Source organism: Neoarius graeffei, chromosome 25 (genome assembly GCF_027579695.1).
Source record: "Neoarius graeffei isolate fNeoGra1 chromosome 25, fNeoGra1.pri, whole genome shotgun sequence".
In the NCBI taxonomy this organism is placed as follows: Eukaryota; Metazoa; Chordata; class Actinopteri; order Siluriformes; family Ariidae; genus Neoarius; species Neoarius graeffei.
In genome coordinates this window covers 59447794-59475451 of record NC_083593.1, presented here as the reverse complement: position 1 = coordinate 59475451, position 27658 = coordinate 59447794, and positions in this window count along the sequence as shown.

Genomic DNA, 27658 nt, shown 5'->3' with positions numbered 1-27658 from the left:
CTTTCTGGTTCTGAGTGCTGTTGGCAGATTGGGGGAGCAGTAATTGGTAAGCCAAAAAAAGTCTGCTTCTAGACTGAAGAGAGCTTTGATTTATTGTTTTCAACAAAATCCAGCATTAATCTTCCAAAAGTCTATTTCTGGACTGTAGAGGGCTCATTGCCATCTTGTGGCCAAACCGTGTAATTGCATTTAAATACTATTTCTTTAAAAACGGAATATTGGCCACCAGCTTTTGTTTTCTAAAAGTCTATATTTGGACCAAATAAAACCCAAATACTTTAACCCTAACCTTAACCCTAATCCTAACCTCAACCCCAAATCCTAACCTCAATTTTAATTATAGCCATAAGCCCAATTTTAAATTTTAACCCCAACCCCAAATCATAACCCTAACCCTAACCCATCCCCAAATCCTGGACTTGTGATTGGGCATGGGACACAAGCTCGGGTTTGATCACCCTGTGGCTGGCCGCCTTTGATGAGGGTGTCTGGTGTTGAAAGGCCGAAACACCCCATGATTCAAAGGAACACCACTGATGATGTGTCCTAAAATTGACGGAGATACAATCCCCACGCCACGCTTAACATCAAAGGAGAATGGAAGGATAGTCCAAATACACGTTGGGGTGCTTGCCTGGCATCTGTGGGGCATCGGGGATGGGGCTTGGGAAGGACAGTGCACAACACGGCCTTGGCCTAGGCCAGGACGTGGATCTTTGTGGAAACCTAACCAGCCAGTGCCTCCCGGGTCCTGTCTGGATGTTGTGCGGTGCCAGTGCATATCCCCTGTTTGTGTTTCTCCTGATGGGCATAATAAACTACAAAAACTATACTAGGAAGAAATAAAAAAATCACTATTAGGCCTAAAGGGTGGAACAAAATTAAAAACATAAATGTCCAAGGGAAATAAAGATAAAGGGAAACAAGGGAAATATCCTGTCAAGGCAAAATGAGTCACAAAGTTAAGGGAAAGTAATTGCTTAGTCATCCCCCAACAAGGAAGGGGAGGGGCCTCCTCAAGGAAAACAAGCCACAACAAGCCACAAGACCAGGGAGAGACACAAAATGCCAGCGGCCTCCAATGGATTTCAGGAACTACATGGTCAAGGGAAAACAAGCCACAGAGATTGACTACCTGCAGTAACGGCCGAGTATCCTGTGCTGTCTAAGCTACACAGTAAGTCAAGGCAAAACGAGCCACAAGTCAAGGGCAAACAAGCCATCAAGGCAAAACAAGCCACAAAGTCAAGGGTAAACAAGCCACAAAGACTGAAGTTGCAGCTTAAGGCTAAAAAACAGGACAGCCACTGAATAACTGTCTTCTCTTTGTTTCGAGGATGTGGTTCTGCAGTTTTTGGAGGTCCGTCTGACATATAATGACTTTCTGGTCTGAGTGCTGTTGGCAGATTGGGGGAGCAGTAATTGGTAAGCCAAAAAAAGTCTGCTTCTAGACTGAAGAGAGCTTTGATTTATTGTTTTCAACAAAATCCAGCATTAATCTTCCAAAAGTCTATTTCTGGACTGTAGAGGGCTCATTGCCATCTTGTGGCCAAACCGTGTAATTGCATTTAAATACTATTTCTTTAAAAACGGAATATTGGCCACCAGCTTTTGTTTTCTAAAAGTCTATATTTGGACCAAATAAAACCCAAATACTTTAACCCTAACCTTAACCCTAATCCTAACCTCAACCCCAAATCCTAACCTCAATTTTAATTATAGCCATAAGCCCAATTTTAAATTTTAACCCCAACCCCAAATCATAACCCTAACCCTAACCCATCCCCAAATCCTGGACTTGTGATTGGGCATGGGACACAAGCTCGGGTTTGATCACCCTGTGGCTGGCCGCCTTTGATGAGGGTGTCTGGTGTTGAAAGGCCGAAACACCCCATGATTCAAAGGAACACCACTGATGATGTGTCCTAAAATTGACGGAGATACAATCCCCACGCCACGCTTAACATCAAAGGAGAATGGAAGGATAGTCCAAATACACGTTGGGGTGCTTGCCTGGCATCTGTGGGGCATCGGGGATGGGGCTTGGGAAGGACAGTGCACAACACGGCCTTGGCCTAGGCCAGGACGTGGATCTTTGTGGAAACCTAACCAGCCAGTGCCTCCCGGGTCCTGTCTGGATGTTGTGCGGTGCCAGTGCATATCCCCTGTTTGTGTTTCTCCTGATGGGCATAATAAACTACAAAAACTATACTAGGAAGAAATAAAAAAATCACTATTAGGCCTAAAGGGTGGAACAAAATTAAAAACATAAATGTCCAAGGGAAATAAAGATAAAGGGAAACAAGGGAAATATCCTGTCAAGGCAAAATGAGTCACAAAGTTAAGGGAAAGTAATTGCTTAGTCATCCCCCAACAAGGAAGGGGAGGGGCCTCCTCAAGGAAAACAAGCCACAACAAGCCACAAGACCAGGGAGAGACACAAAATGCCAGCGGCCTCCAATGGATTTCAGGAACTACATGGTCAAGGGAAAACAAGCCACAGAGATTGACTACCTGCAGTAACGGCCGAGTATCCTGTGCTGTCTAAGCTACACAGTAAGTCAAGGCAAAACGAGCCACAAGTCAAGGGCAAACAAGCCATCAAGGCAAAACAAGCCACAAAGTCAAGGGTAAACAAGCCACAAAGACTGAAGTTGCAGCTTAAGGCTAAAAAACAGGACAGCCACTGAATAACTGTCTTCTCTTTGTTTCGAGGATGTGGTTCTGCAGTTTTTGGAGGTCCGTCTGACATATAATGACTTTCTGGTTCTGAGTGCTGTTGGCAGATTGGGGGAGCAGTAATTGGTAAGCCAAAAAAAGTCTGCTTCTAGACTGAAGAGAGCTTTGATTTATTGTTTTCAACAAAATCCAGCATTAATCTTCCAAAAGTCTATTTCTGGACTGTAGAGGGCTCATTGCCATCTTGTGGCCAAACCGTGTAATTGCATTTAAATACTATTTCTTTAAAAACGGAATATTGGCCACCAGCTTTTGTTTTCTAAAAGTCTATATTTGGACCAAATAAAACCCAAATACTTTAACCCTAACCTTAACCCTAATCCTAACCTCAACCCCAAATCCTAACCTCAATTTTAATTATAGCCATAAGCCCAATTTTAAATTTTAACCCCAACCCCAAATCATAACCCTAACCCTAACCCATCCCCAAATCCTGGACTTGTGATTGGCATGGGACACAAGCTCGGGTTTGATCACCCTGTGGCTGGCCGCCTTTGATGAGGGTGTCTGGTGTTGAAAGGCCGAAACACCCCATGATTCAAAGGAACACCACTGATGATGTGTCCTAAAATTGACGGAGATACAATCCCCACGCCACGCTTAACATCAAAGGAGAATGGAAGGATAGTCCAAATACACGTTGGGGTGCTTGCCTGGCATCTGTGGGGCATCGGGGATGGGGCTTGGGAAGGACAGTGCACAACACGGCCTTGGCCTAGGCCAGGACGTGGATCTTTGTGGAAACCTAACCAGCCAGTGCCTCCCGGGTCCTGTCTGGATGTTGTGCGGTGCCAGTGCATATCCCCTGTTTGTGTTTCTCCTGATGGGCATAATAAACTACAAAAACTATACTAGGAAGAAATAAAAAAATCACTATTAGGCCTAAAGGGTGGAACAAAATTAAAAACATAAATGTCCAAGGGAAATAAAGATAAAGGGAAACAAGGGAAATATCCTGTCAAGGCAAAATGAGTCACAAAGTTAAGGGAAAGTAATTGCTTAGTCATCCCCCAACAAGGAAGGGGAGGGGCCTCCTCAAGGAAAACAAGCCACAACAAGCCACAAGACCAGGGAGAGACACAAAATGCCAGCGGCCTCCAATGGATTTCAGGAACTACATGGTCAAGGGAAAACAAGCCACAGAGATTGACTACCTGCAGTAACGGCCGAGTATCCTGTGCTGTCTAAGCTACACAGTAAGTCAAGGCAAAACGAGCCACAAGTCAAGGGCAAACAAGCCATCAAGGCAAAACAAGCCACAAAGTCAAGGGTAAACAAGCCACAAAGACTGAAGTTGCAGCTTAAGGCTAAAAAACAGGACAGCCACTGAATAACTGTCTTCTCTTTGTTTCGAGGATGTGGTTCTGCAGTTTTTGGAGGTCCGTCTGACATATAATGACTTTCTGGTTCTGAGTGCTGTTGGCAGATTGGGGGAGCAGTAATTGGTAAGCCAAAAAAAGTCTGCTTCTAGACTGAAGAGAGCTTTGATTTATTGTTTTCAACAAAATCCAGCATTAATCTTCCAAAAGTCTATTTCTGGACTGTAGAGGGCTCATTGCCATCTTGTGGCCAAACCGTGTAATTGCATTTAAATACTATTTCTTTAAAAACGGAATATTGGCCACCAGCTTTTGTTTTCTAAAAGTCTATATTTGGACCAAATAAAACCCAAATACTTTAACCCTAACCTTAACCCTAATCCTAACCTCAACCCCAAATCCTAACCTCAATTTTAATTATAGCCATAAGCCCAATTTTAAATTTTAACCCCAACCCCAAATCATAACCCTAACCCTAACCCATCCCCAAATCCTGGACTTGTGATTGGGCATGGGACACAAGCTCGGGTTTGATCACCCTGTGGCTGGCCGCCTTTGATGAGGGTGTCTGGTGTTGAAAGGCCGAAACACCCCATGATTCAAAGGAACACCACTGATGATGTGTCCTAAAATTGACGGAGATACAATCCCCACGCCACGCTTAACATCAAAGGAGAATGGAAGGATAGTCCAAATACACGTTGGGGTGCTTGCCTGGCATCTGTGGGGCATCGGGGATGGGGCTTGGGAAGGACAGTGCACAACACGGCCTTGGCCTAGGCCAGGACGTGGATCTTTGTGGAAACCTAACCAGCCAGTGCCTCCCGGGTCCTGTCTGGATGTTGTGCGGTGCCAGTGCATATCCCCTGTTTGTGTTTCTCCTGATGGGCATAATAAACTACAAAAACTATACTAGGAAGAAATAAAAAAATCACTATTAGGCCTAAAGGGTGGAACAAAATTAAAAACATAAATGTCCAAGGGAAATAAAGATAAAGGGAAACAAGGGAAATATCCTGTCAAGGCAAAATGAGTCACAAAGTTAAGGGAAAGTAATTGCTTAGTCATCCCCCAACAAGGAAGGGGAGGGGCCTCCTCAAGGAAAACAAGCCACAACAAGCCACAAGACCAGGGAGAGACACAAAATGCCAGCGGCCTCCAATGGATTTCAGGAACTACATGGTCAAGGGAAAACAAGCCACAGAGATTGACTACCTGCAGTAACGGCCGAGTATCCTGTGCTGTCTAAGCTACACAGTAAGTCAAGGCAAAACGAGCCACAAGTCAAGGGCAAACAAGCCATCAAGGCAAAACAAGCCACAAAGTCAAGGGTAAACAAGCCACAAAGACTGAAGTTGCAGCTTAAGGCTAAAAAACAGGACAGCCACTGAATAACTGTCTTCTCTTTGTTTCGAGGATGTGGTTCTGCAGTTTTTGGAGGTCCGTCTGACATATAATGACTTTCTGGTTCTGAGTGCTGTTGGCAGATTGGGGGAGCAGTAATTGGTAAGCCAAAAAAAGTCTGCTTCTAGACTGAAGAGAGCTTTGATTTATTGTTTTCAACAAAATCCAGCATTAATCTTCCAAAAGTCTATTTCTGGACTGTAGAGGGCTCATTGCCATCTTGTGGCCAAACCGTGTAATTGCATTTAAATACTATTTCTTTAAAAACGGAATATTGGCCACCAGCTTTTGTTTTCTAAAAGTCTATATTTGGACCAAATAAAACCCAAATACTTTAACCCTAACCTTAACCCTAATCCTAACCTCAACCCCAAATCCTAACCTCAATTTTAATTATAGCCATAAGCCCAATTTTAAATTTTAACCCCAACCCCAAATCATAACCCTAACCCTAACCCATCCCCAAATCCTGGACTTGTGATTGGGCATGGGACACAAGCTCGGGTTTGATCACCCTGTGGCTGGCCGCCTTTGATGAGGGTGTCTGGTGTTGAAAGGCCGAAACACCCCATGATTCAAAGGAACACCACTGATGATGTGTCCTAAAATTGACGGAGATACAATCCCCACGCCACGCTTAACATCAAAGGAGAATGGAAGGATAGTCCAAATACACGTTGGGGTGCTTGCCTGGCATCTGTGGGGCATCGGGGATGGGGCTTGGGAAGGACAGTGCACAACACGGCCTTGGCCTAGGCCAGGACGTGGATCTTTGTGGAAACCTAACCAGCCAGTGCCTCCCGGGTCCTGTCTGGATGTTGTGCGGTGCCAGTGCATATCCCCTGTTTGTGTTTCTCCTGATGGGCATAATAAACTACAAAAACTATACTAGGAAGAAATAAAAAAATCACTATTAGGCCTAAAGGGTGGAACAAAATTAAAAACATAAATGTCCAAGGGAAATAAAGATAAAGGGAAACAAGGGAAATATCCTGTCAAGGCAAAATGAGTCACAAAGTTAAGGGAAAGTAATTGCTTAGTCATCCCCCAACAAGGAAGGGGAGGGGCCTCCTCAAGGAAAACAAGCCACAACAAGCCACAAGACCAGGGAGAGACACAAAATGCCAGCGGCCTCCAATGGATTTCAGGAACTACATGGTCAAGGGAAAACAAGCCACAGAGATTGACTACCTGCAGTAACGGCCGAGTATCCTGTGCTGTCTAAGCTACACAGTAAGTCAAGGCAAAACGAGCCACAAGTCAAGGGCAAACAAGCCATCAAGGCAAAACAAGCCACAAAGTCAAGGGTAAACAAGCCACAAAGACTGAAGTTGCAGCTTAAGGCTAAAAAACAGGACAGCCACTGAATAACTGTCTTCTCTTTGTTTCGAGGATGTGGTTCTGCAGTTTTTGGAGGTCCGTCTGACATATAATGACTTTCTGGTTCTGAGTGCTGTTGGCAGATTGGGGGAGCAGTAATTGGTAAGCCAAAAAAAGTCTGCTTCTAGACTGAAGAGAGCTTTGATTTATTGTTTTCAACAAAATCCAGCATTAATCTTCCAAAAGTCTATTTCTGGACTGTAGAGGGCTCATTGCCATCTTGTGGCCAAACCGTGTAATTGCATTTAAATACTATTTCTTTAAAAACGGAATATTGGCCACCAGCTTTTGTTTTCTAAAAGTCTATATTTGGACCAAATAAAACCCAAATACTTTAACCCTAACCTTAACCCTAATCCTAACCTCAACCCCAAATCCTAACCTCAATTTTAATTATAGCCATAAGCCCAATTTTAAATTTTAACCCCAACCCCAAATCATAACCCTAACCCTAACCCATCCCCAAATCCTGGACTTGTGATTGGGCATGGGACACAAGCTCGGGTTTGATCACCCTGTGGCTGGCCGCCTTTGATGAGGGTGTCTGGTGTTGAAAGGCCGAAACACCCCATGATTCAAAGGAACACCACTGATGATGTGTCCTAAAATTGACGGAGATACAATCCCCACGCCACGCTTAACATCAAAGGAGAATGGAAGGATAGTCCAAATACACGTTGGGGTGCTTGCCTGGCATCTGTGGGGCATCGGGGATGGGGCTTGGGAAGGACAGTGCACAACACGGCCTTGGCCTAGGCCAGGACGTGGATCTTTGTGGAAACCTAACCAGCCAGTGCCTCCCGGGTCCTGTCTGGATGTTGTGCGGTGCCAGTGCATATCCCCTGTTTGTGTTTCTCCTGATGGGCATAATAAACTACAAAAACTATACTAGGAAGAAATAAAAAAATCACTATTAGGCCTAAAGGGTGGAACAAAATTAAAAACATAAATGTCCAAGGGAAATAAAGATAAAGGGAAACAAGGGAAATATCCTGTCAAGGCAAAATGAGTCACAAAGTTAAGGGAAAGTAATTGCTTAGTCATCCCCCAACAAGGAAGGGGAGGGGCCTCCTCAAGGAAAACAAGCCACAACAAGCCACAAGACCAGGGAGAGACACAAAATGCCAGCGGCCTCCAATGGATTTCAGGAACTACATGGTCAAGGGAAAACAAGCCACAGAGATTGACTACCTGCAGTAACGGCCGAGTATCCTGTGCTGTCTAAGCTACACAGTAAGTCAAGGCAAAACGAGCCACAAGTCAAGGGCAAACAAGCCATCAAGGCAAAACAAGCCACAAAGTCAAGGGTAAACAAGCCACAAAGACTGAAGTTGCAGCTTAAGGCTAAAAAACAGGACAGCCACTGAATAACTGTCTTCTCTTTGTTTCGAGGATGTGGTTCTGCAGTTTTTGGAGGTCCGTCTGACATATAATGACTTTCTGGTTCTGAGTGCTGTTGGCAGATTGGGGGAGCAGTAATTGGTAAGCCAAAAAAAGTCTGCTTCTAGACTGAAGAGAGCTTTGATTTATTGTTTTCAACAAAATCCAGCATTAATCTTCCAAAAGTCTATTTCTGGACTGTAGAGGGCTCATTGCCATCTTGTGGCCAAACCGTGTAATTGCATTTAAATACTATTTCTTTAAAAACGGAATATTGGCCACCAGCTTTTGTTTTCTAAAAGTCTATATTTGGACCAAATAAAACCCAAATACTTTAACCCTAACCTTAACCCTAATCCTAACCTCAACCCCAAATCCTAACCTCAATTTTAATTATAGCCATAAGCCCAATTTTAAATTTTAACCCCAACCCCAAATCATAACCCTAACCCTAACCCATCCCCAAATCCTGGACTTGTGATTGGGCATGGGACACAAGCTCGGGTTTGATCACCCTGTGGCTGGCCGCCTTTGATGAGGGTGTCTGGTGTTGAAAGGCCGAAACACCCCATGATTCAAAGGAACACCACTGATGATGTGTCCTAAAATTGACGGAGATACAATCCCCACGCCACGCTTAACATCAAAGGAGAATGGAAGGATAGTCCAAATACACGTTGGGGTGCTTGCCTGGCATCTGTGGGGCATCGGGGATGGGGCTTGGGAAGGACAGTGCACAACACGGCCTTGGCCTAGGCCAGGACGTGGATCTTTGTGGAAACCTAACCAGCCAGTGCCTCCCGGGTCCTGTCTGGATGTTGTGCGGTGCCAGTGCATATCCCCTGTTTGTGTTTCTCCTGATGGGCATAATAAACTACAAAAACTATACTAGGAAGAAATAAAAAAATCACTATTAGGCCTAAAGGGTGGAACAAAATTAAAAACATAAATGTCCAAGGGAAATAAAGATAAAGGGAAACAAGGGAAATATCCTGTCAAGGCAAAATGAGTCACAAAGTTAAGGGAAAGTAATTGCTTAGTCATCCCCCAACAAGGAAGGGGAGGGGCCTCCTCAAGGAAAACAAGCCACAACAAGCCACAAGACCAGGGAGAGACACAAAATGCCAGCGGCCTCCAATGGATTTCAGGAACTACATGGTCAAGGGAAAACAAGCCACAGAGATTGACTACCTGCAGTAACGGCCGAGTATCCTGTGCTGTCTAAGCTACACAGTAAGTCAAGGCAAAACGAGCCACAAGTCAAGGGCAAACAAGCCATCAAGGCAAAACAAGCCACAAAGTCAAGGGTAAACAAGCCACAAAGACTGAAGTTGCAGCTTAAGGCTAAAAAACAGGACAGCCACTGAATAACTGTCTTCTCTTTGTTTCGAGGATGTGGTTCTGCAGTTTTTGGAGGTCCGTCTGACATATAATGACTTTCTGGTTCTGAGTGCTGTTGGCAGATTGGGGGAGCAGTAATTGGTAAGCCAAAAAAAGTCTGCTTCTAGACTGAAGAGAGCTTTGATTTATTGTTTTCAACAAAATCCAGCATTAATCTTCCAAAAGTCTATTTCTGGACTGTAGAGGGCTCATTGCCATCTTGTGGCCAAACCGTGTAATTGCATTTAAATACTATTTCTTTAAAAACGGAATATTGGCCACCAGCTTTTGTTTTCTAAAAGTCTATATTTGGACCAAATAAAACCCAAATACTTTAACCCTAACCTTAACCCTAATCCTAACCTCAACCCCAAATCCTAACCTCAATTTTAATTATAGCCATAAGCCCAATTTTAAATTTTAACCCCAACCCCAAATCATAACCCTAACCCTAACCCATCCCCAAATCCTGGACTTGTGATTGGGCATGGGACACAAGCTCGGGTTTGATCACCCTGTGGCTGGCCGCCTTTGATGAGGGTGTCTGGTGTTGAAAGGCCGAAACACCCCATGATTCAAAGGAACACCACTGATGATGTGTCCTAAAATTGACGGAGATACAATCCCCACGCCACGCTTAACATCAAAGGAGAATGGAAGGATAGTCCAAATACACGTTGGGGTGCTTGCCTGGCATCTGTGGGGCATCGGGGATGGGGCTTGGGAAGGACAGTGCACAACACGGCCTTGGCCTAGGCCAGGACGTGGATCTTTGTGGAAACCTAACCAGCCAGTGCCTCCCGGGTCCTGTCTGGATGTTGTGCGGTGCCAGTGCATATCCCCTGTTTGTGTTTCTCCTGATGGGCATAATAAACTACAAAAACTATACTAGGAAGAAATAAAAAAATCACTATTAGGCCTAAAGGGTGGAACAAAATTAAAAACATAAATGTCCAAGGGAAATAAAGATAAAGGGAAACAAGGGAAATATCCTGTCAAGGCAAAATGAGTCACAAAGTTAAGGGAAAGTAATTGCTTAGTCATCCCCCAACAAGGAAGGGGAGGGGCCTCCTCAAGGAAAACAAGCCACAACAAGCCACAAGACCAGGGAGAGACACAAAATGCCAGCGGCCTCCAATGGATTTCAGGAACTACATGGTCAAGGGAAAACAAGCCACAGAGATTGACTACCTGCAGTAACGGCCGAGTATCCTGTGCTGTCTAAGCTACACAGTAAGTCAAGGCAAAACGAGCCACAAGTCAAGGGCAAACAAGCCATCAAGGCAAAACAAGCCACAAAGTCAAGGGTAAACAAGCCACAAAGACTGAAGTTGCAGCTTAAGGCTAAAAAACAGGACAGCCACTGAATAACTGTCTTCTCTTTGTTTCGAGGATGTGGTTCTGCAGTTTTTGGAGGTCCGTCTGACATATAATGACTTTCTGGTTCTGAGTGCTGTTGGCAGATTGGGGGAGCAGTAATTGGTAAGCCAAAAAAAGTCTGCTTCTAGACTGAAGAGAGCTTTGATTTATTGTTTTCAACAAAATCCAGCATTAATCTTCCAAAAGTCTATTTCTGGACTGTAGAGGGCTCATTGCCATCTTGTGGCCAAACCGTGTAATTGCATTTAAATACTATTTCTTTAAAAACGGAATATTGGCCACCAGCTTTTGTTTTCTAAAAGTCTATATTTGGACCAAATAAAACCCAAATACTTTAACCCTAACCTTAACCCTAATCCTAACCTCAACCCCAAATCCTAACCTCAATTTTAATTATAGCCATAAGCCCAATTTTAAATTTTAACCCCAACCCCAAATCATAACCCTAACCCTAACCCATCCCCAAATCCTGGACTTGTGATTGGGCATGGGACACAAGCTCGGGTTTGATCACCCTGTGGCTGGCCGCCTTTGATGAGGGTGTCTGGTGTTGAAAGGCCGAAACACCCCATGATTCAAAGGAACACCACTGATGATGTGTCCTAAAATTGACGGAGATACAATCCCCACGCCACGCTTAACATCAAAGGAGAATGGAAGGATAGTCCAAATACACGTTGGGGTGCTTGCCTGGCATCTGTGGGGCATCGGGGATGGGGCTTGGGAAGGACAGTGCACAACACGGCCTTGGCCTAGGCCAGGACGTGGATCTTTGTGGAAACCTAACCAGCCAGTGCCTCCCGGGTCCTGTCTGGATGTTGTGCGGTGCCAGTGCATATCCCCTGTTTGTGTTTCTCCTGATGGGCATAATAAACTACAAAAACTATACTAGGAAGAAATAAAAAAATCACTATTAGGCCTAAAGGGTGGAACAAAATTAAAAACATAAATGTCCAAGGGAAATAAAGATAAAGGGAAACAAGGGAAATATCCTGTCAAGGCAAAATGAGTCACAAAGTTAAGGGAAAGTAATTGCTTAGTCATCCCCCAACAAGGAAGGGGAGGGGCCTCCTCAAGGAAAACAAGCCACAACAAGCCACAAGACCAGGGAGAGACACAAAATGCCAGCGGCCTCCAATGGATTTCAGGAACTACATGGTCAAGGGAAAACAAGCCACAGAGATTGACTACCTGCAGTAACGGCCGAGTATCCTGTGCTGTCTAAGCTACACAGTAAGTCAAGGCAAAACGAGCCACAAGTCAAGGGCAAACAAGCCATCAAGGCAAAACAAGCCACAAAGTCAAGGGTAAACAAGCCACAAAGACTGAAGTTGCAGCTTAAGGCTAAAAAACAGGACAGCCACTGAATAACTGTCTTCTCTTTGTTTCGAGGATGTGGTTCTGCAGTTTTTGGAGGTCCGTCTGACATATAATGACTTTCTGGTTCTGAGTGCTGTTGGCAGATTGGGGGAGCAGTAATTGGTAAGCCAAAAAAAGTCTGCTTCTAGACTGAAGAGAGCTTTGATTTATTGTTTTCAACAAAATCCAGCATTAATCTTCCAAAAGTCTATTTCTGGACTGTAGAGGGCTCATTGCCATCTTGTGGCCAAACCGTGTAATTGCATTTAAATACTATTTCTTTAAAAACGGAATATTGGCCACCAGCTTTTGTTTTCTAAAAGTCTATATTTGGACCAAATAAAACCCAAATACTTTAACCCTAACCTTAACCCTAATCCTAACCTCAACCCCAAATCCTAACCTCAATTTTAATTATAGCCATAAGCCCAATTTTAAATTTTAACCCCAACCCCAAATCATAACCCTAACCCTAACCCATCCCCAAATCCTGGACTTGTGATTGGGCATGGGACACAAGCTCGGGTTTGATCACCCTGTGGCTGGCCGCCTTTGATGAGGGTGTCTGGTGTTGAAAGGCCGAAACACCCCATGATTCAAAGGAACACCACTGATGATGTGTCCTAAAATTGACGGAGATACAATCCCCACGCCACGCTTAACATCAAAGGAGAATGGAAGGATAGTCCAAATACACGTTGGGGTGCTTGCCTGGCATCTGTGGGGCATCGGGGATGGGGCTTGGGAAGGACAGTGCACAACACGGCCTTGGCCTAGGCCAGGACGTGGATCTTTGTGGAAACCTAACCAGCCAGTGCCTCCCGGGTCCTGTCTGGATGTTGTGCGGTGCCAGTGCATATCCCCTGTTTGTGTTTCTCCTGATGGGCATAATAAACTACAAAAACTATACTAGGAAGAAATAAAAAAATCACTATTAGGCCTAAAGGGTGGAACAAAATTAAAAACATAAATGTCCAAGGGAAATAAAGATAAAGGGAAACAAGGGAAATATCCTGTCAAGGCAAAATGAGTCACAAAGTTAAGGGAAAGTAATTGCTTAGTCATCCCCCAACAAGGAAGGGGAGGGGCCTCCTCAAGGAAAACAAGCCACAACAAGCCACAAGACCAGGGAGAGACACAAAATGCCAGCGGCCTCCAATGGATTTCAGGAACTACATGGTCAAGGGAAAACAAGCCACAGAGATTGACTACCTGCAGTAACGGCCGAGTATCCTGTGCTGTCTAAGCTACACAGTAAGTCAAGGCAAAACGAGCCACAAGTCAAGGGCAAACAAGCCATCAAGGCAAAACAAGCCACAAAGTCAAGGGTAAACAAGCCACAAAGACTGAAGTTGCAGCTTAAGGCTAAAAAACAGGACAGCCACTGAATAACTGTCTTCTCTTTGTTTCGAGGATGTGGTTCTGCAGTTTTTGGAGGTCCGTCTGACATATAATGACTTTCTGGTTCTGAGTGCTGTTGGCAGATTGGGGGAGCAGTAATTGGTAAGCCAAAAAAAGTCTGCTTCTAGACTGAAGAGAGCTTTGATTTATTGTTTTCAACAAAATCCAGCATTAATCTTCCAAAAGTCTATTTCTGGACTGTAGAGGGCTCATTGCCATCTTGTGGCCAAACCGTGTAATTGCATTTAAATACTATTTCTTTAAAAACGGAATATTGGCCACCAGCTTTTGTTTTCTAAAAGTCTATATTTGGACCAAATAAAACCCAAATACTTTAACCCTAACCTTAACCCTAATCCTAACCTCAACCCCAAATCCTAACCTCAATTTTAATTATAGCCATAAGCCCAATTTTAAATTTTAACCCCAACCCCAAATCATAACCCTAACCCTAACCCATCCCCAAATCCTGGACTTGTGATTGGGCATGGGACACAAGCTCGGGTTTGATCACCCTGTGGCTGGCCGCCTTTGATGAGGGTGTCTGGTGTTGAAAGGCCGAAACACCCCATGATTCAAAGGAACACCACTGATGATGTGTCCTAAAATTGACGGAGATACAATCCCCACGCCACGCTTAACATCAAAGGAGAATGGAAGGATAGTCCAAATACACGTTGGGGTGCTTGCCTGGCATCTGTGGGGCATCGGGGATGGGGCTTGGGAAGGACAGTGCACAACACGGCCTTGGCCTAGGCCAGGACGTGGATCTTTGTGGAAACCTAACCAGCCAGTGCCTCCCGGGTCCTGTCTGGATGTTGTGCGGTGCCAGTGCATATCCCCTGTTTGTGTTTCTCCTGATGGGCATAATAAACTACAAAAACTATACTAGGAAGAAATAAAAAAATCACTATTAGGCCTAAAGGGTGGAACAAAATTAAAAACATAAATGTCCAAGGGAAATAAAGATAAAGGGAAACAAGGGAAATATCCTGTCAAGGCAAAATGAGTCACAAAGTTAAGGGAAAGTAATTGCTTAGTCATCCCCCAACAAGGAAGGGGAGGGGCCTCCTCAAGGAAAACAAGCCACAACAAGCCACAAGACCAGGGAGAGACACAAAATGCCAGCGGCCTCCAATGGATTTCAGGAACTACATGGTCAAGGGAAAACAAGCCACAGAGATTGACTACCTGCAGTAACGGCCGAGTATCCTGTGCTGTCTAAGCTACACAGTAAGTCAAGGCAAAACGAGCCACAAGTCAAGGGCAAACAAGCCATCAAGGCAAAACAAGCCACAAAGTCAAGGGTAAACAAGCCACAAAGACTGAAGTTGCAGCTTAAGGCTAAAAAACAGGACAGCCACTGAATAACTGTCTTCTCTTTGTTTCGAGGATGTGGTTCTGCAGTTTTTGGAGGTCCGTCTGACATATAATGACTTTCTGGTTCTGAGTGCTGTTGGCAGATTGGGGGAGCAGTAATTGGTAAGCCAAAAAAAGTCTGCTTCTAGACTGAAGAGAGCTTTGATTTATTGTTTTCAACAAAATCCAGCATTAATCTTCCAAAAGTCTATTTCTGGACTGTAGAGGGCTCATTGCCATCTTGTGGCCAAACCGTGTAATTGCATTTAAATACTATTTCTTTAAAAACGGAATATTGGCCACCAGCTTTTGTTTTCTAAAAGTCTATATTTGGACCAAATAAAACCCAAATACTTTAACCCTAACCTTAACCCTAATCCTAACCTCAACCCCAAATCCTAACCTCAATTTTAATTATAGCCATAAGCCCAATTTTAAATTTTAACCCCAACCCCAAATCATAACCCTAACCCTAACCCATCCCCAAATCCTGGACTTGTGATTGGGCATGGGACACAAGCTCGGGTTTGATCACCCTGTGGCTGGCCGCCTTTGATGAGGGTGTCTGGTGTTGAAAGGCCGAAACACCCCATGATTCAAAGGAACACCACTGATGATGTGTCCTAAAATTGACGGAGATACAATCCCCACGCCACGCTTAACATCAAAGGAGAATGGAAGGATAGTCCAAATACACGTTGGGGTGCTTGCCTGGCATCTGTGGGGCATCGGGGATGGGGCTTGGGAAGGACAGTGCACAACACGGCCTTGGCCTAGGCCAGGACGTGGATCTTTGTGGAAACCTAACCAGCCAGTGCCTCCCGGGTCCTGTCTGGATGTTGTGCGGTGCCAGTGCATATCCCCTGTTTGTGTTTCTCCTGATGGGCATAATAAACTACAAAAACTATACTAGGAAGAAATAAAAAAATCACTATTAGGCCTAAAGGGTGGAACAAAATTAAAAACATAAATGTCCAAGGGAAATAAAGATAAAGGGAAACAAGGGAAATATCCTGTCAAGGCAAAATGAGTCACAAAGTTAAGGGAAAGTAATTGCTTAGTCATCCCCCAACAAGGAAGGGGAGGGGCCTCCTCAAGGAAAACAAGCCACAACAAGCCACAAGACCAGGGAGAGACACAAAATGCCAGCGGCCTCCAATGGATTTCAGGAACTACATGGTCAAGGGAAAACAAGCCACAGAGATTGACTACCTGCAGTAACGGCCGAGTATCCTGTGCTGTCTAAGCTACACAGTAAGTCAAGGCAAAACGAGCCACAAGTCAAGGGCAAACAAGCCATCAAGGCAAAACAAGCCACAAAGTCAAGGGTAAACAAGCCACAAAGACTGAAGTTGCAGCTTAAGGCTAAAAAACAGGACAGCCACTGAATAACTGTCTTCTCTTTGTTTCGAGGATGTGGTTCTGCAGTTTTTGGAGGTCCGTCTGACATATAATGACTTTCTGGTTCTGAGTGCTGTTGGCAGATTGGGGGAGCAGTAATTGGTAAGCCAAAAAAAGTCTGCTTCTAGACTGAAGAGAGCTTTGATTTATTGTTTTCAACAAATTCCAGCATTAATCTTCCAAAAGTCTATTTCTGGACTGTAGAGGGCTCATTGCCATCTTGTGGCCAAACCGTGTAATTGCATTTAAATACTATTTCTTTAAAAACGGAATATTGGCCACCAGCTTTTGTTTTCTAAAAGTCTATATTTGGACCAAATAAAACCCAAATACTTTAACCCTAACCTTAACCCTAATCCTAACCTCAACCCCAAATCCTAACCTCAATTTTAATTATAGCCATAAGCCCAATTTTAAATTTTAACCCCAACCCCAAATCATAACCCTAACCCTAACCCATCCCCAAATCCTGGACTTGTGATTGGGCATGGGACACAAGCTCGGGTTTGATCACCCTGTGGCTGGCCGCCTTTGATGAGGGTGTCTGGTGTTGAAAGGCCGAAACACCCCATGATTCAAAGGAACACCACTGATGATGTGTCCTAAAATTGACGGAGATACAATCCCCACGCCACGCTTAACATCAAAGGAGAATGGAAGGATAGTCCAAATACACGTTGGGGTGCTTGCCTGGCATCTGTGGGGCATCGGGGATGGGGCTTGGGAAGGACAGTGCACAACACGGCCTTGGCCTAGGCCAGGACGTGGATCTTTGTGGAAACCTAACCAGCCAGTGCCTCCCGGGTCCTGTCTGGATGTTGTGCGGTGCCAGTGCATATCCCCTGTTTGTGTTTCTCCTGATGGGCATAATAAACTACAAAAACTATACTAGGAAGAAATAAAAAAATCACTATTAGGCCTAAAGGGTGGAACAAAATTAAAAACATAAATGTCCAAGGGAAATAAAGATAAAGGGAAACAAGGGAAATATCCTGTCAAGGCAAAATGAGTCACAAAGTTAAGGGAAAGTAATTGCTTAGTCATCCCCCAACAAGGAAGGGGAGGGGCCTCCTCAAGGAAAACAAGCCACAACAAGCCACAAGACCAGGGAGAGACACAAAATGCCAGCGGCCTCCAATGGATTTCAGGAACTACATGGTCAAGGGAAAACAAGCCACAGAGATTGACTACCTGCAGTAACGGCCGAGTATCCTGTGCTGTCTAAGCTACACAGTAAGTCAAGGCAAAACGAGCCACAAGTCAAGGGCAAACAAGCCATCAAGGCAAAACAAGCCACAAAGTCAAGGGTAAACAAGCCACAAAGACTGAAGTTGCAGCTTAAGGCTAAAAAACAGGACAGCCACTGAATAACTGTCTTCTCTTTGTTTCGAGGATGTGGTTCTGCAGTTTTTGGAGGTCCGTCTGACATATAATGACTTTCTGGTTCTGAGTGCTGTTGGCAGATTGGGGGAGCAGTAATTGGTAAGCCAAAAAAAGTCTGCTTCTAGACTGAAGAGAGCTTTGATTTATTGTTTTCAACAAAATCCAGCATTAATCTTCCAAAAGTCTATTTCTGGACTGTAGAGGGCTCATTGCCATCTTGTGGCCAAACCGTGTAATTGCATTTAAATACTATTTCTTTAAAAACGGAATATTGGCCACCAGCTTTTGTTTTCTAAAAGTCTATATTTGGACCAAATAAAACCCAAATACTTTAACCCTAACCTTAACCCTAATCCTAACCTCAACCCCAAATCCTAACCTCAATTTTAATTATAGCCATAAGCCCAATTTTAAATTTTAACCCCAACCCCAAATCATAACCCTAACCCTAACCCATCCCCAAATCCTGGACTTGTGATTGGGCATGGGACACAAGCTCGGGTTTGATCACCCTGTGGCTGGCCGCCTTTGATGAGGGTGTCTGGTGTTGAAAGGCCGAAACACCCCATGATTCAAAGGAACACCACTGATGATGTGTCCTAAAATTGACGGAGATACAATCCCCACGCCACGCTTAACATCAAAGGAGAATGGAAGGATAGTCCAAATACACGTTGGGGTGCTTGCCTGGCATCTGTGGGGCATCGGGGATGGGGCTTGGGAAGGACAGTGCACAACACGGCCTTGGCCTAGGCCAGGACGTGGATCTTTGTGGAACCCTAACCCTAACCCTAACCCTAACCCTAATTAGGCGGAGATAGGACAATAGACTCTTAAGGTGGAATTGGATTCCACAAATCGAGTCCGAAATTCCGAAAAGCCATTAAACGGTTTTCCTGTGGGCTGGGTCGCTTTTTGGGATTTTGCAGAGGGTTATTACAGATTTTATGACACCCTTGGAATTAATTTTGGACCTCCCCACGATTTTATACCGCGATAAACCCCCTTATCCCAAGTTCAGCTGCAGTACCGTTCCATGACACCAGGTGGCTATTTCCCAGACTTGATTTGTGGAATTGGCCCAAAATGGGGAAATTCCACTGCAGGGCCATGCAGACTGGTCTCCCCTGCCGCCCTGCAGGGTCTGTGGCCCAGACTCGACTTTTGGAATTGGGACTATGTTTTTGGAATTGATACCTGGGATCCTGGGGGGAATCTGCAGTCAGGGGCACCTGGGACCTCCCCTGGCCGAGCTATGGGCCTCCAAAGTCGGGCTGGGGCCTCGGACATGACCGCCCGTGCTGGTTCCCTGGGTGGAGGTCAGGGGCATCTGCCTGCCAAGCCTGGGGCTCCTGGGACCTCCCCTGGCCGAGCTATGGGCCTCCAAAGTCGGGCTCGGGCCTTGTGTATAACCGCCACCTGAGTGGAGCCCCACGGGGAATAACGGCCCCTGGCGGGGGGCTGCCCGGGCCTTCGGGTGCTGGTTCCCTGGGGAGAGGTCAGGGGCATCTGCCTGCCAAGTCTGGGGCTCCTGGGACCTCCCCTGGCCGAGATATGGGCCTCCAAAGTCGGGCTCGGGCCTTGTGTATAACCGCCACCTGAGTGGAGCCCCACGGGGAATAACGGCCCCTGTCGGGGGGCTGACCGGGCCTTCGGGTGCTGGTTCCCTGGGGAGAGGTCCCAGGCATCTGCCTGCCAAGTCTGGGGCTCCTGGGACCTCCCCTGGCCGAGATATGGGCCTCCAAAGTCGGGCTCGGGCCTTGTGTATAACCGCCACCTGAGTGGGGCCCCACGGGGAATAACGGCCCCTGGCGGGGTGCTGCCCGGGCCTTCGGGTGCTGGTTCCCTGGGGAGAGGTCCCAGGCATCTGCCTGCCAAGTCTGGGGCTCCTGGGACCTCCCCTGGCCGAGCTATGGGCCTCCAAGTTGGGGCTCGGGCCTTGTGTATAACCGCCACCTGTGTGGAGCCCCACGGGGAATAACGGCCCCTGGCGGGGGGCTGCCCGGGCCTTCGGGTGCTGGTTCCCTGGGGAGAGGTCCCAGGCATCAGCCTGCCGAGTCTGGGGCTCCTGGGACCTCCCCTGGCCGAGCTATGGGCCTCCATGGTCTGGCTGAGGCCTTGTATAAAACAGCCAACTGAGTGGGGCCCCACGGGGGATAGCGTCCCCTGGCTGGGGGCTTCCCGTGCTGGTTCCCTGGGTGGAGGTCAGGGGCATCTGCCTGCCAAGTCTGGGGGTCCTGGGACCTCCCCTGGCCGAGCTAGGGGCCTCCAAGTTGGGGCTTGGGCCTTGTGTATAACCACCACCTGAGTGGAGCCCCACGGGGAATAACGGCCCCTGGCTGGGGGCTGCCCGGGCCTTCCCGTGCTGGTTCCCTGGGGAGAGGTCCCAGGCATCAGCCTGCCAAGTCTGGGGCTCCTGGGACCTCCCCTGGCCGAGTTATGGGCCTCCATGGTCTGGCTCAGGCCTTGTATAAAACAGCCAACTGAGTGGGGCCCCACGGGGGATAGCGTCCCCTGGCTGGGGGCTTCCCATGCTGGTTCCCTGGGTGGAGGTCAGGGGCATCTGCCTGCCAAGTCTGGGGGTCCTGGGAGGTCCCCTGGCCGAGCTAGGGGCCTCCAAGTTGGGGCTTGGGCCTTGTGTATAACCACCACCTGAGTGGAGCCCCACGGGGAATAACGGCCCCTGGCTGGGGGCTGCCCGGGCCTTCCCGTGCTGGTTCCCTGGGGAGAGGTCCCAGGCATCAGCCTGCCAAGTCTGGGGCTCCTGGGACCTCCCCTGGCCGAGCTATGGGCCTCCATGGTCTGGCTGAGGCCTTGTATAAAACAGCCAACTGAGTGGGGCCCCACGGGGGATAGCGTCCCCTGGCTGGGGGCTTCCCATGCTGGTTCCCTGGGTGGAGGTCAGGGGCATCTGCCTGCCAAGTCTGGGGGTCCTGGGACCTCCCCTGGCCGAGCTAGGGGCCTCCAAGTTGGGGCTTGGGCCTTGTCTATAACCACCACCTGTGTGGAGCCCCACGGGGAATAACGGCCCCTGGCTGGGGGCTGCCCGGGCCTTCCCGTGCTGGTTCCCTGGGGAGGGGTCCCAGGCATCAGCCTGCCAAGCCTGGGGCTCCTGGGACCTCTCCTGGCCGAGCTATGGGCCTCCAAGTTGGGGCTTGGGCCTTGTGTATAACCACCACCTGTGTGGAGCCCCACGGGGAATAACGGCCCCTGGCTGGGGGCTGCCCGGGCCTTCCCGTGCTGGTTCCCTGGGTGGAGGTCAGGGGCATCTGCCTGCCAAGCCTGGGGCTCCTGGGACCTCCCCTGGCCGAGCTATGGGCCACCAAGTTGGGGCTTGGGCCTTGTGTATAACCACCACCTGAGTGGAGCCCCACGGGGAATAACGGCCCCTGGCTGGGGGCTGCCCGGGCCTTCCCGTGCTGGTTCCCTGGGTGGAGGTCCCAGGCATCAGCCTGCCAAGCCTGGGGCTCCTGGGACCTCCCCTGGCCGAGCTATGGGCCTCCAAGTTGGGGCTCGGGCCTTGTATCGAACCTCCGACTGAGTGGGGCCCCACGGGGGATAGCGTCCCCTGGCTGGGGGCTTCCCCTGCTGGTTCCCTGGGTGGAGGTCGGGGGCATCTGCCTGTAAAGTCTGGGGGTCCTGGGAGGTCCCCTGGCCGAGCTAGGGGCCTCCAAAATCGGACTGGATATCTGGAATCCTGGTGGAATCTGCAGTCTGGGGCTGCTCAGTTATACCATGGGCAGATATAATATGGGCAGTTATACCATAGACAGTTATACCATGGGATTCAGGCTAGGGCAAAAACTTAGACAGGGTGGATGGACCAGGGACTCTTCCCCCTGTCCATGCCCGATTAGGAGAGCTCTCTGCTGGGAGGAGGGAGACTGCATCCCCCCCTGGAAGTGCTGCTGCGCACCTGGTGCTGCTGAGAGGTGCCATCGGGATACAGGGGATGAGTGGGCCTGGGAACCCATTGAGACTTGATTCATGGAATCCTGGGTCTACCGTCCCCCTGGCTGGGGGCTGCCCGGGCCTTCCCGTGCTGGTTCCCTGGGTGGAGGTCAGGGGCATCTGCCTATGAGGTCTGGGGGTCCTGGGAGGTCCCCTGGCCGAGCTAGGGGCCTCCAAATCGGACTTGATATCTGGAATCCTGGGGGAACCTGCAGTCAGGGGCACCTGGGAGCTCCCCTGGCCGAGCTATGGGCCTCCGAGGGCGGGCTGCTCAGTTATACCATGGGCAGTTATACCATGGAATTCAGACATGGCCAAAATCTTAGACATGGTGGATGGACCAGGGCACTCTTCCCCCTGGCCGTGCCCGAGGAGGAGAGCTCTCTCCTGGGAGGAGGGCGACTGCATCCCCCCCCTGGAAGTGCTGTTGCGCACCTGGTGGTGCTGAGAGGTGCCATCAGGATACAGGTGATGAGTGGGCTTGGGGAACCCACTGAGGCTTAATATCTGGTATCCTGGGGCTGACGTCCCCTGGCTGGGGGCTGCCCGGGCCTTCCCATGCTGGTTCCCTGGGGAGAGGTGAGAGGCATCTGCCTGTAAAGTCTGGGGGTCCTGGGAGGTCCCCTGGCCGAGCTATGGGCCTCCAAAGTCGGACTTGATATCTGGAATCCTGGGGCTGGCATCCCCTGGCTGGGGGCTGCCCGGGCCTTCCTGTGCTGGTTCCCTGGGTGGAGGTCAGGGGCATCTGCCTGCCAAGTCTGGGGGTCCTGGGAGGTCCCCTGGCCGAGCTATGTGCCTCCAAAGTCGGACTCGATATCTGGAATCCTGGGGCTGACGTCCCCTGGCTGGGGGCTGCCCGGGCCTTCCCGTGCTGGTTCCCTGGGGAGAGGTGAGAGGCATCTGCCTGTAAAGTCTGGGGGTCCTGGGAGGTCCCCTGGCCGAGCTATGGGCCTCCAAAGTCGGACTTGATATCTGGAATCCTGGGGCTGGCATCCCCTGGCTGGGGGCTGCCCGGGCCTTCCTGTGCTGGTTCCCTGGGTGGAGGTCAGGGGCATCTGCCTGCCAAGTCTGGGGGTCCTGGGAGGTCCCCTGGCCGAGCTATGGGCCTCCAAAGTCGGACTTGATATCTGGAATCCTGGGGCTGGCGTCCCCTGGCTGGGGGCTGCCCGGGCCTTCCTGTGCTGGTTCCCTGGGTGGAGGTCAGGGGCATCTGCCTGCCAAGTCTGGGGGTCCTGGGAGGTCCCCTGGCCGAGCTATGGGCCTCCAAAGTCGGACTCGATATCTGGAATCCTGGGGCTGGCGTCCCCTGGCTGGGGGCTGCCCGGGCCTTCCCGAGCTGGTTCCCTGGGTGGAGGTCAGGGGCATCTGCCTGCCAAGTCTGGGGGTCCTGGGAGGTCCCCTGGCCGAGCTATGGGCCTCCAATGTCGGACTTGATATCTGGAATCCTGGGGCTGGCGTCCCCTGGCTGGGGGCTGCCCGGGCCTTCCTGTGCTGGTTCCCTGGGTGGAGGTCAGGGGCATCTGCCTGCCAAGTCTGGGGGTCCTGGGAGGTCCCCTGGCCGAGCTATGGGCCTCCAAAGTCGGACTCGATATCTGGAATCCTGGGGCTGACGTCCCCTGGCTGGGGGCTGCCCGGGCCTTCCCGTGCTGGTTCCCTGGGGAGAGGTGAGAGGCATCTGCCTGTAAAGTCTGGGGGTCCTGGGAGGTCCCCTGGCCGAGCTATGGGCCTCCAAAGTCGGACTTGATATCTGGAATCCTGGGGCTGGCGTCCCCTGGCTGGGGGCTGCCCGGGCCTTCCTGTGCTGGTTCCCTGGGTGGAGGTCAGGGGCATCTGCCTGCCAAGTCTGGGGGTCCTGGGAGGTCCCCTGGCCGAGCTATGGGCCTCCAATGTCGGACTTGATATCTGGAATCCTGGGGCTGGCGTCCCCTGGCTGGGGGCTGCCCGGGCCTTCCCGTGCTGGTTCCCTGGGTGGAGGTCAGGGGCATCTGCCTGCCAAGTCTGGGGGTCCTGGGAGGTCCCCTGGCCGAGCTATGGGCCTCCAAAGTCGGACTCGATATCTGGAATCCTGGGGCTGACGTCCCCTGGCTGGGGGCTGCCCGGGCCTTCCCATGCTGGTTCCCTGGGGAGAGGTGAGAGGCATCTGCCTGTAAAGTCTGGGGGTCCTGGGAGGTCCCCTGGCCGAGCTATGGGCCTCCAAAGTCGGACTTGATATCTGGAATCCTGGGGCTGGCGTCCCCTGGCTGGGGGCTGCCCGGGCCTTCCTGTGCTGGTTCCCTGGGTGGAGGTCAGGGGCATCTGCCTGCCAAGTCTGGGGGTCCTGGGAGGTCCCCTGGCCGAGCTATGGGCCTCCAAAGTCGGACTCGATATCTGGAATCCTGGGGCTGACGTCCCCTGGCTGGGGGCTGCCCGGGCCTTCCCATGCTGGTTCCCTGGGGAGAGGTGAGAGGCATCTGCCTGTAAAGTCTGGGGGTCCTGGGAGGTCCCCTGGCCGAGCTATGGGCCTCCAAAGTCGGACTCGATATCTGGAATCCTGGGGCTGGCGTCCCCTGGCTGGGGGCTGCCCGGGCCTTCCCGTGCTGGTTCCCTGGGGAGAGGTGAGAGGCATCTGCCTGTAAAGTCTGGGGGTCCTGGGAGGTCCCCTGGCCGAGCTATGGGCCTCCAAATTCGGACTCGATATCTGGAATCCTGGGGCTGGCGTCCCCTGGCTGGGGGCTGCCCGGGCCTTCCCGTGCTGGTTCCCTGGGTGGAGGTCAGGGGCATCTGCCTGCCAAGTCTGGGGGTCCTGGGAGGTCCCCTGGCCGAGCTATGGGCCTCCAAAGTCGGACTTGATATCTGGAATCCTGGGGCTGGCGTCCCCTGGCTGGGGGCTGCCCGGGCCTTCCCATGCTGGTTCCCTGGGGAGAGGTGAGAGGCATCTGCCTGTAAAGTCTGGGGGTCCTGGGAGGGTTAGGGTTAGGGTTAGGGTTAGCCCTAACCCTAACCCTAACCCTAACCCTAACCCTGATGGGCATAATAAACTACAAAAACTATACTAGGAAGAAATAAAAAAATCACTATTAGGCCTAAAGGGTGGAACAAAATTAAAAACATAAATGTCCAAGGGAAATAAAGATAAAGGGAAACAAGGGAAATATCCTGTCAAGGCAAAATGAGTCACAAAGTTAAGGGAAAGTAATTGCTTAGTCATCCCCCAACAAGGAAGGGGAGGGGCCTCCTCAAGGAAAACAAGCCACAACAAGCCACAAGACCAGGGAGAGACACAAAATGCCAGCGGCCTCCAATGGATTTCAGGAACTACATGGTCAAGGGAAAACAAGCCACAGAGATTGACTACCTGCAGTAACGGCCGAGTATCCTGTGCTGTCTAAGCTACACAGTAAGTCAAGGCAAAACGAGCCACAAGTCAAGGGCAAACAAGCCATCAAGGCAAAACAAGCCACAAAGTCAAGGGTAAACAAGCCACAAAGACTGAAGTTGCAGCTTAAGGCTAAAAAACAGGACAGCCACTGAATAACTGTCTTCTCTTTGTTTCGAGGATGTGGTTCTGCAGTTTTTGGAGGTCCGTCTGACATATAATGACTTTCTGGTTCTGAGTGCTGTTGGCAGATTGGGGGAGCAGTAATTGGTAAGCCAAAAAAAGTCTGCTTCTAGACTGAAGAGAGCTTTGATTTATTGTTTTCAACAAAATCCAGCATTAATCTTCCAAAAGTCTATTTCTGGACTGTAGAGGGCTCATTGCCATCTTGTGGCCAAACCGTGTAATTGCATTTAAATACTATTTCTTTAAAAACGGAATATTGGCCACCAGCTTTTGTTTTCTAAAAGTCTATATTTGGACCAAATAAAACCCAAATACTTTAACCCTAACCTTAACCCTAATCCTAACCTCAACCCCAAATCCTAACCTCAATTTTAATTATAGCCATAAGCCCAATTTTAAATTTTAACCCCAACCCCAAATCATAACCCTAACCCTAACCCATCCCCAAATCCTGGACTTGTGATTGGGCATGGGACACAAGCTCGGGTTTGATCACCCTGTGGCTGGCCGCCTTTGATGAGGGTGTCTGGTGTTGAAAGGCCGAAACACCCCATGATTCAAAGGAACACCACTGATGATGTGTCCTAAAATTGACGGAGATACAATCCCCACGCCACGCTTAACATCAAAGGAGAATGGAAGGATAGTCCAAATACACGTTGGGGTGCTTGCCTGGCATCTGTGGGGCATCGGGGATGGGGCTTGGGAAGGACAGTGCACAACACGGCCTTGGCCTAGGCCAGGACGTGGATCTTTGTGGAAACCTAACCAGCCAGTGCCTCCCGGGTCCTGTCTGGATGTTGTGCGGTGCCAGTGCATATCCCCTGTTTGTGTTTCTCCTGATGGGCATAATAAACTACAAAAACTATACTAGGAAGAAATAAAAAAATCACTATTAGGCCTAAAGGGTGGAACAAAATTAAAAACATAAATGTCCAAGGGAAATAAAGATAAAGGGAAACAAGGGAAATATCCTGTCAAGGCAAAATGAGTCACAAAGTTAAGGGAAAGTAATTGCTTAGTCATCCCCCAACAAGGAAGGGGAGGGGCCTCCTCAAGGAAAACAAGCCACAACAAGCCACAAGACCAGGGAGAGACACAAAATGCCAGCGGCCTCCAATGGATTTCAGGAACTACATGGTCAAGGGAAAACAAGCCACAGAGATTGACTACCTGCAGTAACGGCCGAGTATCCTGTGCTGTCTAAGCTACACAGTAAGTCAAGGCAAAACGAGCCACAAGTCAAGGGCAAACAAGCCATCAAGGCAAAACAAGCCACAAAGTCAAGGGTAAACAAGCCACAAAGACTGAAGTTGCAGCTTAAGGCTAAAAAACAGGACAGCCACTGAATAACTGTCTTCTCTTTGTTTCGAGGATGTGGTTCTGCAGTTTTTGGAGGTCCGTCTGACATATAATGACTTTCTGGTTCTGAGTGCTGTTGGCAGATTGGGGGAGCAGTAATTGGTAAGCCAAAAAAAGTCTGCTTCTAGACTGAAGAGAGCTTTGATTTATTGTTTTCAACAAAATCCAGCATTAATCTTCCAAAAGTCTATTTCTGGACTGTAGAGGGCTCATTGCCATCTTGTGGCCAAACCGTGTAATTGCATTTAAATACTATTTCTTTAAAAACGGAATATTGGCCACCAGCTTTTGTTTTCTAAAAGTCTATATTTGGACCAAATAAAACCCAAATACTTTAACCCTAACCTTAACCCTAATCCTAACCTCAACCCCAAATCCTAACCTCAATTTTAATTATAGCCATAAGCCCAATTTTAAATTTTAACCCCAACCCCAAATCATAACCCTAACCCTAACCCATCCCCAAATCCTGGACTTGTGATTGGGCATGGGACACAAGCTCGGGTTTGATCACCCTGTGGCTGGCCGCCTTTGATGAGGGTGTCTGGTGTTGAAAGGCCGAAACACCCCATGATTCAAAGGAACACCACTGATGATGTGTCCTAAAATTGACGGAGATACAATCCCCACGCCACGCTTAACATCAAAGGAGAATGGAAGGATAGTCCAAATACACGTTGGGGTGCTTGCCTGGCATCTGTGGGGCATCGGGGATGGGGCTTGGGAAGGACAGTGCACAACACGGCCTTGGCCTAGGCCAGGACGTGGATCTTTGTGGAAACCTAACCAGCCAGTGCCTCCCGGGTCCTGTCTGGATGTTGTGCGGTGCCAGTGCATATCCCCTGTTTGTGTTTCTCCTGATGGGCATAATAAACTACAAAAACTATACTAGGAAGAAATAAAAAAATCACTATTAGGC